Here is a 15,512-nt window from a genome sequence, read left to right as displayed (position 1 = left end):
TTTCCAGAAAAGCTATATGAAATTACAAAGTTACTGGTCCTGGAAAACATGAAAAAGGGTCACCTGTGGGCGCGAGGTCTGAACACTCTCTGTATTATGAACGGATGAGCTCTGCTGGAACCAAGTTCCACATCAATCAAGACCACCCTTCAACATCTGTACAGAGAAGACAGAGGGGACTTGAGGGGATCATCTACTTAGCTGGAGAACTCAGCTCAAAGCTTGATAATTTATAAACTGCCTTAACACAAGAAGAGAACTGCTGAATTATTAAAATAGCACACTAAACTAGGTTTTGAGTGTTAAAAGGTTACCAACATCCTTAACGGATGTGTAATGAAATACCATAAAGTTCTTTAACAGACATCAAAGAATCCTTGCAACATATGGTAGAGTAGAAAGCATATAAAACTCTTACTCTGAACAATAAAATTACAAGAAAAAATAATTTGGAAGTTGAAAAGCTCTCCAGTGGAATCTGAGATTAAAGTCACAACAAGTGTGAGGATACATCAAATTCAGAAAAGAATGCCACGAGCCACGAAAAAAGGGGGAGAGACAAACAGTATTGTTAACAATGGCCATCGTAAAAGCACCATGTGGTTACAGAAAGTCCCCTTTAACTGACAGTTCTATTCCCCCTGGATGAGTAGGGGTTGCCAATGGCATGATCTTCTGATGCAATGCTTAGAAAGTGCAGATGCCTCAAACACCAGGTTTCACACTCTCAATCTCTTCTCCACAACTGAAACAATTCACCAAATGTTAGATTAACGAGGTCATAAAACTTCAAGTCGGTACTTCACAACTTGATATCCTCGGTTCTTCACTACGGTTTGGGTCCTGTGCCTTGTCTGTGACCCCTACGCGTTTTCTTCTCTGTAGAAGTCTGTGTCCTTGTTTCTCTTCAGTCCTTTTGTCCATTTCCGTTTCCCTCCGTCGCTATTCCTCCTCCAACAGACAGTTTCACCCTATTCTGCGGCAGCCTGTGTCAACCCCCGCCGGTTTTTCTCCCCACACTTTCTGATGACCCTCTAACTCCGCAGATTTCTGCGTCCTTCCCCGCCATCTCCGTCCACACCCAGACGGACGGCCACCCTGCGGCCAACGGCCTGCACCCACCTCCCTAGTGACCACTGTGCCCGACGCAGTATGGGGCTGGGGGCACGGGGGACACTCGGCAGTCAGAGAAAGGTTCTGAGCAGGAAAGTGACCGGCAAGGATATCGGGGTCTGCAAGGGCCACAGGCAGAACGGCTTGGCCCGAACCTGCCTCGGAGCGATTTTAACCGAAAACGACCACAGACCCCCGGGACCCGCCCCGAGAGAAAGGACTCGGAACGTCTTAGAGCCAGGCGACGAGCGATGAAAGGGAGAAGACGGTTCAAGAATTTTACCTTACCAGGCGACCCCGGAACCTGGGGTGGAGCCCCAGGCACTGAGCAGCGCAACCGCTGGTGCGAACCAGAAAAATGGAGACTCGCTCACCCCACAGCGCACGTTGCCCTGCTGGATCAGCTTCCGGGGCTGCAGAAAATGGCGCATGCGCGTGCGTCGCGGGGCGGTGCCGGGGCGTGTCCAGGACACATCCGGTGGGGCGGGTCCAGCGCACCACTCTCCTCCCAGCGTCTGCGGGTCTGTTTTCTCTTCCGGCCGCGCGGGTCGGGTTCCGCTTTTGGATTCCGCCCAATCCCGCTGGTGTCGTTTCGAGCCAGGCTGGGTGCAACCTCAGGGAAGGGTGGGTCGCTTCTGTTGGGAGCGGCGTTATTTCACAAGTTGAGCCCGGTGCCCGGGGAAGCAATTTTTTTTTGGGAGGGGGGGCGGGTTGGGGTGGGGGGGTGAGAGAAAAGTCTTTAGAGAGCCGTGGACATGCGCTCTAGCGGGGAGGCGGAGCGGTGTGGGGACCTGGCGCCCGGGGTCCTCGTGGGTCGACTGAGACCCGGATAGTGACAGCTCCTTGTTTAAATGAAGTAAAAGCCGGGGTGGTCAGTGTCGGTGATGGACGCTAGAATGCGACACGCACAACTGTTCTGGGGGGCGGGGGGCGCCTGTGTGGCTCAGTAGGTTAAGCCTGACTTTGGTTCTGGTCCTGATCTCCCTATGGTGGGTTGGAGCCTCCCATCCGGCTCTGTGCTGACACCTCAGAGCTTGGAGCCTGCTTTGGATTCTGTCTCCTTCTCTCTCTGCCCCTACCTCGCTCGCACTCTCTCTCTTTCAAAAATAAAATAAACATTAAAAGAAATAAACACTGTCCTGTGGGAATTGTGCTGTTCGGTATTAACTCGTCCTCAGAATTTTCACTCAACTGTCACTTCTCGCTATTCCTTGGACTGCACTCCAGGCTTTCCCCGCCGGGCCTTGGGCTGTGGGACGGAGCGCTGGCACGTTGCTTTAAAGGAATAAAAGTTTCTGCGTCAATGGGTGTTGATTAATGTCTCTCTCTTAAATTTGATATTCAACTCCACACCTCTCCAGATGAATTACAAATCCAAATGTCTTTGAGACCTACCAGTGGGACCTGTATGTGCTTAAGCCCTTAACTGCCAAATTTCATTGCAGTTTTAATTAAATTGTTCTCAGGTATTTTAGAAGTCTATTTTTTTCTTGAAAATTAGAGTTTTAAAAATTTATTTATTTTGAGAGAGAGCACGGGAGGGAATGCAAGCGGGAAGGGGCAGAGAGCTAGATCTAGAATCCCAAGCAGGCTCTGAGCAGAGCCCTCTGTACGCCGCCCCTCACCCCATGTCTGGACTGGATATCACACACCCTGAGATATCTCAGCCGAAACGAAGAGTCCCTGGCTCAGCCAACTGAGACACCCAGGTACCCAGAAAATTAGATATTTTAACTGATCCTTTTGTTTTCTGTTTCTGATTGCTTGGTGTCAAGGGCCGATAAGGAAGCTTCTAAAAGGTGGACTCCTTCAGAGAGATGTAACTTTTCCTAGTACTGATGCAATACTGGTTAAGTATTTCCACAAACATGTGATAAGGATTTCTGTTCTGTACGTAAATGGTGCAAGCAAACTCTACCACTAGTGTTTCATGTTTTCAGCAGCCTCATATACACTCTTAATAATTTTTAATAGGAAATGTGCCAGTTAATAGCTCCTCTTCTGTTTCCTGTGGAAATTCTGAAGGTGGTGCTGGCTGCATTTGCTTTTCACATCCTCTCTATTATGTGACTGACCCTTCCAGGGCTTAAATCTCTGCAAGGAGTGAAGTAAAAAGTAACTACTCATTGTCTAACAGTTTACAATAGTTTATAGGTATCTTGTCATTTTAGACAGTTGTGTATTCCTTCTGCAGCGTGCAGAGACGATCCTGGACACAATTAAGGTCAGGGCTCCAGAGAACAAAAGGGCTGACTGTTAAGAAAAAAAAAACATGGAGTGATTAGAGCACAGGGGTTCAGCTCCCACCAACTGGGATTTTCAGAAAGAGCCAAATGACATGAAAAGGTGGAAGAGGGAGCTTAAAAAGACACAAAGGTGCTTACCAAGACAAGGATGCCTTAGACCTCACCTCTGGGGAAATTCTGGAGATGTTCCTGTAAATGTGCTGGACCCACTGCTTGTATCTTAAAAGCTTGAAAACTAGGGAGATACTGCCCCAGGGCATGAATCCCAAATGTCTGACAGGAGGGAAGGTTAAAAGTGGTGATTGTGTGATCTTGGTATTCAGCACCCCCAGTCATGTTTCTATGTGATGTTTTCACGGTTCAGTCAGTCACAGGAAGATTAAAGTGGTATTTACCACCAAGTTACGATTGGGCAGCTGACTGTTAGAGAGGCACGCAGAGCCTCTATTTTAAGTTCTATCATCTTGGAGTTCCTGGGGCCAATCGTGATGTCCTGGAAGACACTCAAGAAGCAGGTGTTGCCAATGGATACACCACTGGCCATTCGGAACATACAAAACAAGTTGCATCAAAACTCAATGAGGACGTTTTTGTGCCTATTCTTCAGTATTCTGTAAGATTTTTACAGTCACATTGATAGTTTGAAGAAACTGATCGTATCTATATCAGGATCAAACTAAATTTATAAATTAGCTAAAGGAGAATTGACCTTTCTATAATATTGAGTTTTTACACCCAAGAACATGATGTAAATTTCCATTCATTTATTTCTCCTTTCCTATATTTCAGGAATTTCTTTTCCCCATATAGACTTTACACATTTTTGTTAGATTCATTCCTCGTTACTTTATTTCATTTTATTTTTTTACAACAATATTTGTTTGTATGTTTGTTCATTTATTTGAGAGAGAGAGAGAGAGAGAGAGAGAGAGAGAGAAAGAGGGGGAGAGAGAGAATCCCAAGCAAGCTTGATGCTCAGCACAAGACACAGGGCTCAATCCCATGACCCTGGGATCACAACCTGAGCTGAAATTAAAAGTCATATTCTTAACTGACTGAGTCCCCTATTCCCCTCTTTCATTTTATATTACACTTTTTAATTGGAGACACTCCTGCTAAAACTCATAAATGATTCTTTGTTGTACATAGGCTATTGTTCAAACATATGCTATGTACAGGGGCACCTGGGTGGCTTACTTGGTAGGGCCTGCCACTCTTGACCTCAGGATCATGACCCATGTTGGTTGTAGTGATTACTTAAAAATATAATCTTAAAAATAATACCCTATGTACAAAAGCCTATTGTTTTTGTATATCAGCAGTATAACCCATTAGCATACTGAATTGTTTTTCCAAGTGGATCTTCTATGAGTTCCTTTATGTTTCCAGAGGTATACTTGCATCATATGAAAACATAATTCTAGGTCTTTCTTTCGAATTCCTCTGCCATTTTAAATGGCCCTGGCTAACCCTGCAACACAGTGATAAATAAATAGAACAGGTGATCACGTCCTTTTTTTACTGTGGTTTTCTGGCCTTAGTGGAATATCTCTAGTGATTTCCTATGAGCAGGATGAAGACTTTGTTTTCTCAAGTTTGGAAAGATTCTAAAGAATTTCCTAGTGTTTTGATTTAACATTCTTACATGATGAATTCTTCCAAAAATGTTTTTTAACTATGAGTAAGATTTCTTGATTTCTCTTCATAAATATGATGAAGCATACTAATGAACTTCCTAATAATGAATCATTCTTGAATTGGAGACACGAATTTCTTTGCTCATCATATTTTTATTTTATTTCTCAGGGGTTTGGGGCTACATTATTTTACATGGTACCATCTGTAGGAAAAGGTGACATCTTTCTGTGGTATTCTTTTTGGTACAAACTTTAGGATGCTTTAGTTTCAGAATTTTATGTGATGTATAAAGATAATTTGGAAATGTTACTTCCTCTTTGATGTTCTTGAATTGAGTAAGTAGCATTAGCTTACCTGGTATTTAAAAGAATGGAAGAATCTGGCTGCTAATCTGATCCAGGTGCTTTTATTCATAAGGGACTCTGATAAATGTCTTCCTCTTCTCTATGGATTTTGATCTGGTTAAATTCCCTCCTACTGAAGTCAATTTTGGCAAAATGTATCTTCCTAGTAAATGTCCATTTTATGTAGGCTTTCTAGTTAATTTGTTTTGAGTTGGGGAAGTGGAACAAGTTATTTTTAATCTCACTTACTGACCTCATGTCCTTTATTTCCATTTATTGAAAATTTAAAATGAATTGCAGATATTGAAAATTTTAAACATAGAAAATCCTTCTTGAGTAATTTGGAGGATTCTTTCTCTCTACCCATCAGTTAAATGGTGGTGGTACTTGGGTCTGAAGACTAACAAAGAATTAGACAGGAGTAAAAGAAATTCTCAGGGAGGCACAGAATCCAATGAGGCTGGTCTTTAGTGGCTCAGACCTCGGCATTTCCTCCTTCCATGTGAGACCCTGTCTGCTTCCAGAAATAACGGAAAAGGAAGAGTCTCTCTCAAACACTCCAACAGTCACTTTGGATATGTTCACTAGAAACTTCTAATAGATCCTGGTAATTAAAGAGTTTTTCAGAACCGTTCTCAGTTCCCCAAGTGTTGAACTATCATTGTCACTACAGCTGACATGTTGATGGCAATTCTTTGGGGAGGTGAGGTCACAGAATCACTAACCTCTATCTCAGGGTTTGGCTTCCTCCCTCCCACACGTGCTTTGCCTGCTACTTTACACCCAGCTTCCAGTCCTGGCAGCAGGAAGGAGTCTGTGAGTATCTTCTAGTTTAGTGTGAGACCACAGTCTCTACAGTTGGGAGATGCAGCAGGAATCTGGGTAGGTGAGCATGTCTGGGAAAGAATCTTCTGGCACAGGCTGAGCTTGAGAGAGACTGGTCAATCAGTGCATGACTGCTCATGATGTAATTCACCAAAATCCTCATTGAAGGGGTGCTTTGTGTTTGATCCAAGTGCTGTCAGAGGCTGAATTTTATGCTGCTTCAAGATTATAATTTCAGGTAGCACTGGGGTGGCTCAGTCGTTTACACATCCAACTCTCGACCTCAGCTCAGTTCTTGATCTCAGGGTCATGAGTTCCAATCCCTCAGTGGGCAGGGACAGTCTACTTAAAAAAAAATCATACTTTCAGAATTTGTCTGCTATTCAATAACATGAGCAAGAGTCACAGAGACATTTTCAGGAGCAATACTGGGAGCCCTGGGAACGCATGTGCATGTTACAATAAGTATGATGGAACTAACTGAAATACCTGATTCACAGCAGAAACAGCGTGACTGAATGCGAACTGTTGAACTTTACTCTTCTGTAACTTGAGTTTCATGTGCTTAATGGAGACAGTAAATGTGTCTCTACTGAAAATCTCTGTGGACTCTTGATATGTGAGAGAATCTTCTTTCCTAAAATTAGGAAAGATCCTTTAAGAAAAAGATAACATCACTATAGAGGGTTTTAAAGAGCAAAGTATTAAGGACTTTATTTTTACATTTTAATTTCATTTTAAAATAATAAATTAATTAAAAATATAATCTCATCAAAAAAAAAAAAAAAAGCAATTTTAAGCCATGTTTCTTCTGGTGAAAATCACTTCAATAGTATTCCCAGCTCACCACTCACCTATCTTGCTTTTCAATTCATTAGATGCCCATGATTCCAAGTCTTCAAATTCCATATTGCAGATTTATTTATTTACTTATTTTAATAGCTTTTCCAAATCAAATATCGATTTGAGTTTCCATTTGTTTACTCTAAAACAAGAAACATACAGGGATGTGATCTTTAAATAGGATTAACTTATTTTATGCCCTAACATGCTTTATCACTATGTGATATTTCATGTCCTATATGTTAGCACATAGTGCAGTTCAGCACAATAATTTGTTATGGATGCCATTGTCCTTTTGGTCCAGGAAAAAAATGAAATGAGTTCAGCTACTATCCTAACAGTTGTCTACATTAAAGAAATCTGACTGGCTCATATAAAACTATTCAGTGCAAGTATAATTTATTAAGACCTTTGAATCTTCACTCCTTAGTTACATTCGTTATAAAGGATACTTAAACAAAAGTGGGAAATGATCAAACCAGGTTTATTAAGTAAAATAAATTTAAAATATGAGAAGGCATCTGTATGTGTGTTTATGCCCATAACGAGGTTCCTGGCAGACTATAGTATAGTAGGAAGCATTCGTGTCATTGCAACTAGGCTACCCAGGTTCAAATCCTGATTCTACTACTATTTACATGAGTCACTTAACTTCCCATGGTTAAATTCTCCTTGTCTATAGAATGAGAGTAATGTTAGTTCCTAACTCATAGGGTTGTGAATATTATATAAGTTACAATAGGGAAAGCAGTAATAACAGTGACCCACACATTGTAAGTGCTATAAAAAGACACACATGTAACTTTGGACATCTCCTAACAAAAGACAATACAGTTTAGATGTTCATTCTGAAGGGAAAGGAAAGGTAAGTGGACATTTTATTTTCCATGAAGTCTGAAACACCTTTTCAGGCAGAACTAGCTGCCTGTGAATTTGAATACTGTGTTCTAAATAATGATAGAATGGCCTCAGTGCATTTGTATATAGCAGTGATCTTCCTATCCCACATTGTCATTAGAATCCTGGGCAATTTCTCCCTCTTCTATCATTAGATGTCCCTTTGCTTCAGAGGATGCAAGGCAAACCCATGAATTTGATTCTCAGGCACTTGACTGTAGCCAACTCCTTGCACATTCTCTCTAGAGGAATCCCAGAGACCATGGCACCTCTAGGGCTGAAACATTTCACCAATCATTATGGATGCTATGTTCTCTTATGTGTTCACAGAGTGGCCAGAGGTATGTCCATTTGTGTCTTTCAGGCCATCATGATCAGCCCTGGGAACTCAAGGCAGACAGAGCTTAAAGTCAAAGCTCCAAAATACATTGGCCCCTCCACTATCCTGTGTAGGGTGTTCCGCATGTTCGTAAACATGTTTTTTTTCCTATTTATATGACTGGTAAATGGAACAACAAAACTATTACCAAAAGAAGTGGTTTGGTATATTGTTCTGCTTCACAGCGTAGAGACAAGATCACAGGCTCATTAGATGCAGCAATGACATCTTTCCATGACATTTTGTGTTTGGGACACATGACCCTGCCCAGAAACTCCATGGTTTTTCTCCTTCACAGGCACAAACAGAGGGTCCAGGGTATCATTAGGAATAATCTCTCCCCGAGGCCCTCCAGTGATACCGTGAGACCAGAGCTACCCAAAGCATCCTTGTTTTGGTGACCACCTTTGTACGGTTTTATGCTGTTTTGTCCATCATTTGTTTACTTGGCTCTCTTGGATAATTCTAGTTGGTGGCTGGTGAATGTCGCTGTACTAATCTTGTATTTTCCCTGCTCCTGCCATAGAATCAGCCATAATTACAAGGAGCCTTTTTTTTTTTTTTTTTTTTTTTTTTTTTTTTTTTTTTTTAGAGAATAGTGTTAGAAACCAAGATGTGGGTGCTGAGTGTTCTTGCTACTGGGATGTCATTGCTGTTAAGACTCTCTGAGTAGACTGACCCGGGAATAACCTATTCACACCCATATCTATAGTTGTCTCTTTACCTGTCAGTTTATTTGCATAACTACAGCTAACTGTTCTCATACTGATGTCCCCGACTCTGTTCCCATACTTCAGGGTTCATTTTAGCCTTTCCCCCTCGCTTTTCTGTCCCTATCTGTATTTACCAAGTACTATGGCATCTTATGCCTTTGAAGAGGTTTGCATCTGTTTCTCTACGGTCCCATGCTCTCTGCACACTGCCTATAACCCCCTCCCTCTAGCCTCATTTGGACCCTGCTCTATCACATGCCTGCAACCTTCCAACTCTGCCCCGTTCACTTGCACCTGCAGTGGCAATGCTCACAGCACTTTAAGATATTGCATGTGGTAAATATCATTTTTGGGGGTTGTTGCAGGGATGGAATGAGTAAAAAACGTGAAAAGTTGGAGGCATTTTCAGGCATCCAAGGTCAGGAGATTCCTGTATTCTTTCAACATGTGAGCACATTGTGGAGACACACATGTGCATGCAGACTCTTTGAATGTAATTACATACACGGGACTGGGAATGTAGGAGTACGGATGAGTGTGTGTAAACGTGTGTGCTTGTATTTCACGAGTGTGTGCATGAGTGTGTTTGCTGTGAAGTGCATGTGAGTGTCAGTGGGTAAATGTATATGGCTGTGCATTTGAGTGTATGTTGCACATATGCATGTGTGTTTGCATCTATGTGTGATGCTTGTGTGTGTGTGCGTGTGTGTGTTTGTGAACTAAGGGATGTCCGCCATCATGGTCTAGTGTCTGACTTGGAAATGAGGAGTATTTGATTACATATTTGTTTGTAGTGAAAACAAGGGATTAGGATTTTCATGTCATTCTGGTGAATGTGCCTCTTTATGATTAGGAAATAGATTTCATTTTCCCCAGTCATATTGCTTGGTCTTGAAATTACTTTGATCTTAATATAGCTATTTTTTTTATAGCATTTGTTTATCTTTTGTTCAAGAGTTTACTTTGTGTCCTTAATTTGTGAATTTCTCATAGGAAATATTGTGTTGTCTTTAAAAAGTCCAATTGTCAGGGGCGCCTGGTTGGCTCACATGGTTATTGGTGTAAGGCTCTTGATTTCAGCTCAGGTCATGATCTCATGGCTCTTGAAATGGAGCCCCATGTTGGGCCTACGCTGACATCACAGAGCCTCCTTGAGTCTCTCTCTCTCAAAATAAATAAAACTAAAAAAAAAATCCAGTGACAATTTTGCTTTTCAATGGGGCCTTTAGATGATTTCGTTTTACAGATAGATTTAAATTATTTTGCTCTTGCTTTTATAATGTCTCCTTTGCTCTATTCCCTCTCTTTCTGTCTTCTTTGAAATAACTGATTTTTACAGATGGTTTTAAATCCTTTATTGTGGTTCACTGTTGTTAGCTCTAAGTACTGCTTTTGTTTGCTGTAGAGGTTATCCTACACAGATGACCACAGTATACCTTCACGTGTGTTTATACTCCTTCATACAGAGCATCCGACCTTTCCTTTCCACATGGACTTCCATTTCTCCACTCCTGCCCTGTGCTACCATTAGTATAGGTTTCTTTTACATATGCTATACACATATACACTAGACTGTTAGTTTCTTTAACGAGGCTTAAAAATAGGGAAGACAGTTTTTATTTACCATATAGTTACTATTACTATATAGCGCTCTTAATTCCTTTGGGTAGATCAGGAGTCTGCCACCTACAGAACATGAGCCAAATGCAACCTACAGTCTGTTTTTAAGTGAAGTGTAACTGGAATGCAGGGACACTCATATTTAGGTGTTTTTGACTCAATAAGGACATACTGGAAGAGTGGTAACAGAAACAGTATTGCCTACAAAGAATAAAATATTTACTATATGTTTCTTAAATAAATGTTTGCCGACCTTGCACATAGTCCCATTCTCATCACATCTGATTTAGTATAAAATTGGGATATGAAACATACTGAAAAGTCACTTTTATAGTCAAAATATTAGGCAACGCTGACACAAGACTGGTCTCAACTGGAAGAATAAAACTAGGAATAATTGGGAGTTACTAGGTCTTGAATTAGTGAGGAAAACATGAAATATGTGATATTGTTACTATTCAATTTGTAAGTACAGTATCTTCTTACATGTAAACAATTTTTTTTGATGATATTGACATTGAAGATATAACTGGGGCATAAACGACCTGACTAGTATTACTTGGTACACATTCGTAAGTGGAAGAAGCAACATACCCTTGGCTGGGTATAAGCATAGACGACAGGAAAAGCATGTATCTTAACAAGTCCTGGGATCAACTCCCTAGACAGTTTTCACAAATGGTATTTACCATCTTTCCATTAATTCATTACCCCACCTCACTGCTGTGTTCTCTCAATAGTGGTAAGGCTGCCACAAAGAAATAGGTCTGTGCATTCTCCAAACAGGTCATGGTTTTGGATCTATCACATATGCTCCTAAGCCTTCTGGGGAGTTTTGTTATTAAAATTGTACAAATTCTAACTATAAGGTTTCCCAAATTTTAAAGGTCTCCAGTAGAAACTTAGCCTCACATTTCACCAAGCCACATGCCAATTGTGGGTATTCCTGATCCACCGTAATTCTGTTCCCATTGTGGTGATTTTCTGCTTCTTTCCTACACCCACTTGCCCTTCTCCATGTGTATTTGCATGATACTTTCAGTGGTTCTGCCCAAAGATGACCTCAGCATGTGGGCATTGCCTGAAAATGTTGTTTAAATTAGGAAACCCTGTCAGCCGATCATTACATATAAACACGTTTATGGTACTTATCACTATCATATTTTATCCTTATAGACTCAACCTTATAGAATATAAGTTACTTGAAGACAGGAGTTTTGTTTCCTGCTAATATCAGTGATTAGAATAGTTTCTGACTGGTAGAATGAGTGAATGCATTTTATCTGTCCAAAGTAGAAAGTTACTGCAGCGTATACACTCAGAGACTAATAGTTCATATACTCAAGTAAACATGTTATTCCATTTATGGCACCAAATTCCTTACTCCTGTAAGTCTCTACCCTAGCACCCTGAACATTTGTCATAAATTCTCACGCTATATTTTGTTTCATTCACATTGTGAATTTTAGGCAACATGTGCCAAACAGCTCTAACCCATCTGTGAAGGATGATGCTTTTTGCAGCTTTTCTCAGCTACAAAATGTTAAATTCAAGATTCCCTCTCAAATGCTCCATTCTACTCTCAATACAAATATTAATCTTACTGGTCAGGTCAGACAGTTTTAATTTGTGAAGGACAGACCTCCTGGAAGTTAGTGGCTGAAACAACTAGGTGGTCTATCATTCTCACATAACAGGAAGCCCAGAGATGCAGGTTGGGATGGGATGGGTCCCCTGGGCAGTCCTCTGCATGCTCCACCTCCCTTAGGACTCAGCACTCTCTCTCCCTACAGCAGGATGGGTGCTGTAGGACCAAGAAGGATGAATGGGGAGGGGCAAAAGGCCTTTTATTAGGTTTTGTCTTATTTACGTGGATATAATCCCAGGAGGTTTTTTTCCCAATTAGCTACACATTTTAATAATGCAATTTTATAAGAATATTAGGGGGCAGTTGGGTGGCTCAGTCAGTTGAGCATCACTCTTGATTTTTGCTCAGGCCAACATCCCAGGGACTTGGGATCGAGCCTGTGTCAGCTCTGCACTGAGAGTGAAACCTGCTTAAGATTCTCTGCCTCTCCCTCTGTCCCTGCCTCCCACTTGTGTGTACTCTCTCTCTCTCTAATTAATTAATTAAGTATATTGGGGAATTTTCAAACTTCATATTCATGCCTAAACAACAGAAGGTAAAAGAAAAAGATGGTAAAGAAAACATTTTGCAGAACAAATTTAAACATACTCCTTATTAATATTAAAGATCAAGGTTGTCAAGGAGAACCGTGGATGGGACAGATTTCATCACCAGACTTTGTTCTTTATCCTCAGTGTGTAATACTGCATGCAACCCATGAAAAGTGTCATAGGTGTTCCAAATGTGTCAAAATTATTAGTCCTTAGTGTTTTCTAACTTACAGATTTATTTCCTTTGAAATTTATTAATTTTAAGTTAATTTTATTTACCTGCATCTAACACTGATTTGCAAAGTTTCAATACAGATATTCTGATTCTAGTACTTTTTAAAACAGTTTCTTAAAGTTTGTTTATTTTTCCATACTCAGTGTGGAGCCTGACCCGGGGCTCAAACCCATGAATCATGAAATCATGCCCTGAACAAAAAATCAAGAGTTGGACTCTTAGCTGACTGAGCCACTCAGGCACTCTCTGATTCTAGCATCTTGCTAGAAAAATGATAGGACTGATTTTGAGATTCAATTCATTCTAACCTCCCTTAAAGTGAACAATCTACAAAAGGTTTGTAGTTGGGAAATACTGTATCATTTCTGAATGTATTTTAATATTAGGCTATAACTTAATTTAAAAAATCCTGACATCATAACAAGTCTAAAAATACCTTAAGTAACTGATCTAAACAGTGTATCATAACCCTTTTCCACAATCATATTGTGTGGTGGGGGCTACATATACAGCTGGAAAAAGAAGGTAGTAGTTAGCATGAGGAAGATTGTGGTCTTTCCCAACCAAGTCAGTCAGGAGTAAACATTCAGTTTTATAGAAGAGTCTGACTCTACTCTTGATGGCCGACTAATGATACCTGTGAAGCGTCATTATCTCTTACTATTCTGCTCATCTGGGCAGGAAGAGCTAATAATAAAGCCCGAGAGGCCCTTCCCTTCGCAGCAGTTCTAAGTTCAAAGTGTCAATGAGTACCATCACCCCGGCCCCACACAGGATGCATCGTAACAAAGTAGTCACCATTGCCTGCTTTCTCTAGCCATTTTCAGAACTTGAGAAGTCTGCCCTGCTCTCCCGAGAAAGCGTCATTATATAACCAACATTCTCCGAACACTTGAGTGAACGGAGTCATCATTCTTGACATCCGAACATCCTGTCCCAGTGGAGTAAGCACAAATGCAAACAAAAGCAAAAAATGTTTTAGAGGGTAAATATGTGAGATTTCTAGTTATCAAACAAGATTCCCATTGTGTTGTTCATTCTTGAGAGTAAACTCATGAAGATTTATCTTTTCAAATTATTCCCTGAGCACTCCAGCACAAAATATAGATTGTGTTACCTTTATCCTTACTCCTCAAATTTTCCTTCAGTTCATAATACTTTTCATATGCTTGCTCTTTTTCTAATTTCATTTAATGTAAATTTCACTTAAAGCAAACCATGGGTCTCATTTCAGCACAAAAGGCAGGCAGAAATAGAATCATGGTCTGTATTCATGAATGGGGATGCAAATTGTGATGGGTCAGAGTTTGAAACTGCATTGCTATGGTATTTTAATTAGAACCACAAAAATACTTGGGATGTGCTATGGGTGGGTAACTCTGAAATTCAACATATATTTCCAAAACTGTAGGTTTGAATATAACATGAAAAAAAATTGTTATGGATGACATTCAACCTAAGAGTCTAAGGATGTTTTATTAGTGTTCATTATGAAATGCCCCAAAGAAGTGTGATGCACTTGGGATAATAAAAGGAACAGGATTCATTCAGGGTTACATAAAAGCTTATATTTTACTTACTTAGATATGGGAAATAGGGTACCCTAAATAAAATGGTATGAAAATGCATTTTAAGTGGCCAAATTTGGGTCTTTCACAAGCATACTCTTTTGGGTTATTTATTTACTTATTATTTTTTAGAAAGAGCATGAGTAGGCAAGAGGGACAGAGAGAGAGAGAGAAAATTGTAAGCAGATTCTACACTCAAGAGGAAAGCCCAACATAGAGGTTGATCCCATGACCCTGAGCAGAAATTGAGGCAGATACTAAACATACTGATCCACCTATGTGCTCCTACTTTGGTTCTTTTGATTTAAATGTCCTCTAGAACTTTCTCTTCAGTTTCCAAAATTAAGACTAATTTTTACTCATCCATGATATATAATAGCTATTACGTTTCAAAAGAGGGAGAGACCATCATTCCCCCTCCATTTTCTCTAACATAAATACCATCCTTAATAACCCCTCATTCCCACATGAAAATATCATTGTCTCAATGTCTCAGTCTAGTGTTTCACGATCACATATTTGATAGCATAACCCTTTCATATAGTTATCAACCAAGGCTCTCAATCATACCAACAAATCCAGAGAAGGGGCTGTGACCATAGAAAACATGGTAATTTACATAATAGCTTTTAGATTTATTCCTGGTCACTCCTTTTGCTCCAAAATATATACTATTCTACATCTTAAAACCAGCATCCTAGTTTTTCCAGGGTATATAGGTATGACTAAGCCCCACCTAATAAAAAAGGTTCCTTTCATACTTTCTCTGAGACCACCACGATGGTTGACAAATGAAACACATGTAATGAAAGTATAACATCAGTGGATTCCAAACTTGAGGTTGTAAGTCATCAATAATAATGTAGCATCAAGAAACCTTAAATAACTGAGTGAAAAACGTCATAGAGGTTCC

At 40.3% G+C, this 15,512-nt stretch overlaps 1 protein-coding gene and 1 pseudogene across 1 annotated transcript in view; one reads left to right on the top strand and one right to left on the bottom strand.

Annotated features, from left to right (window-relative positions):
• The window catches only part of LOC122209089 (zinc finger protein 665-like), a 48,934-nt gene that overhangs the window by 19,323 nt on the left and 14,099 nt on the right, over positions 1–15,512 (bottom strand). The window lies entirely within an intron of this gene.
• Positions 1,869–9,858, top strand: LOC122208772 (annotated as a pseudogene).

This window comes from Panthera leo, chromosome E2, assembly GCF_018350215.1.
Source record: "Panthera leo isolate Ple1 chromosome E2, P.leo_Ple1_pat1.1, whole genome shotgun sequence".
NCBI lineage: Eukaryota > Metazoa > Chordata > Mammalia > Carnivora > Felidae > Panthera > Panthera leo.
The sequence above is the reverse complement of the archived record's forward strand: the minus strand, read 5'-3'. Positions and strand labels throughout refer to the sequence as shown.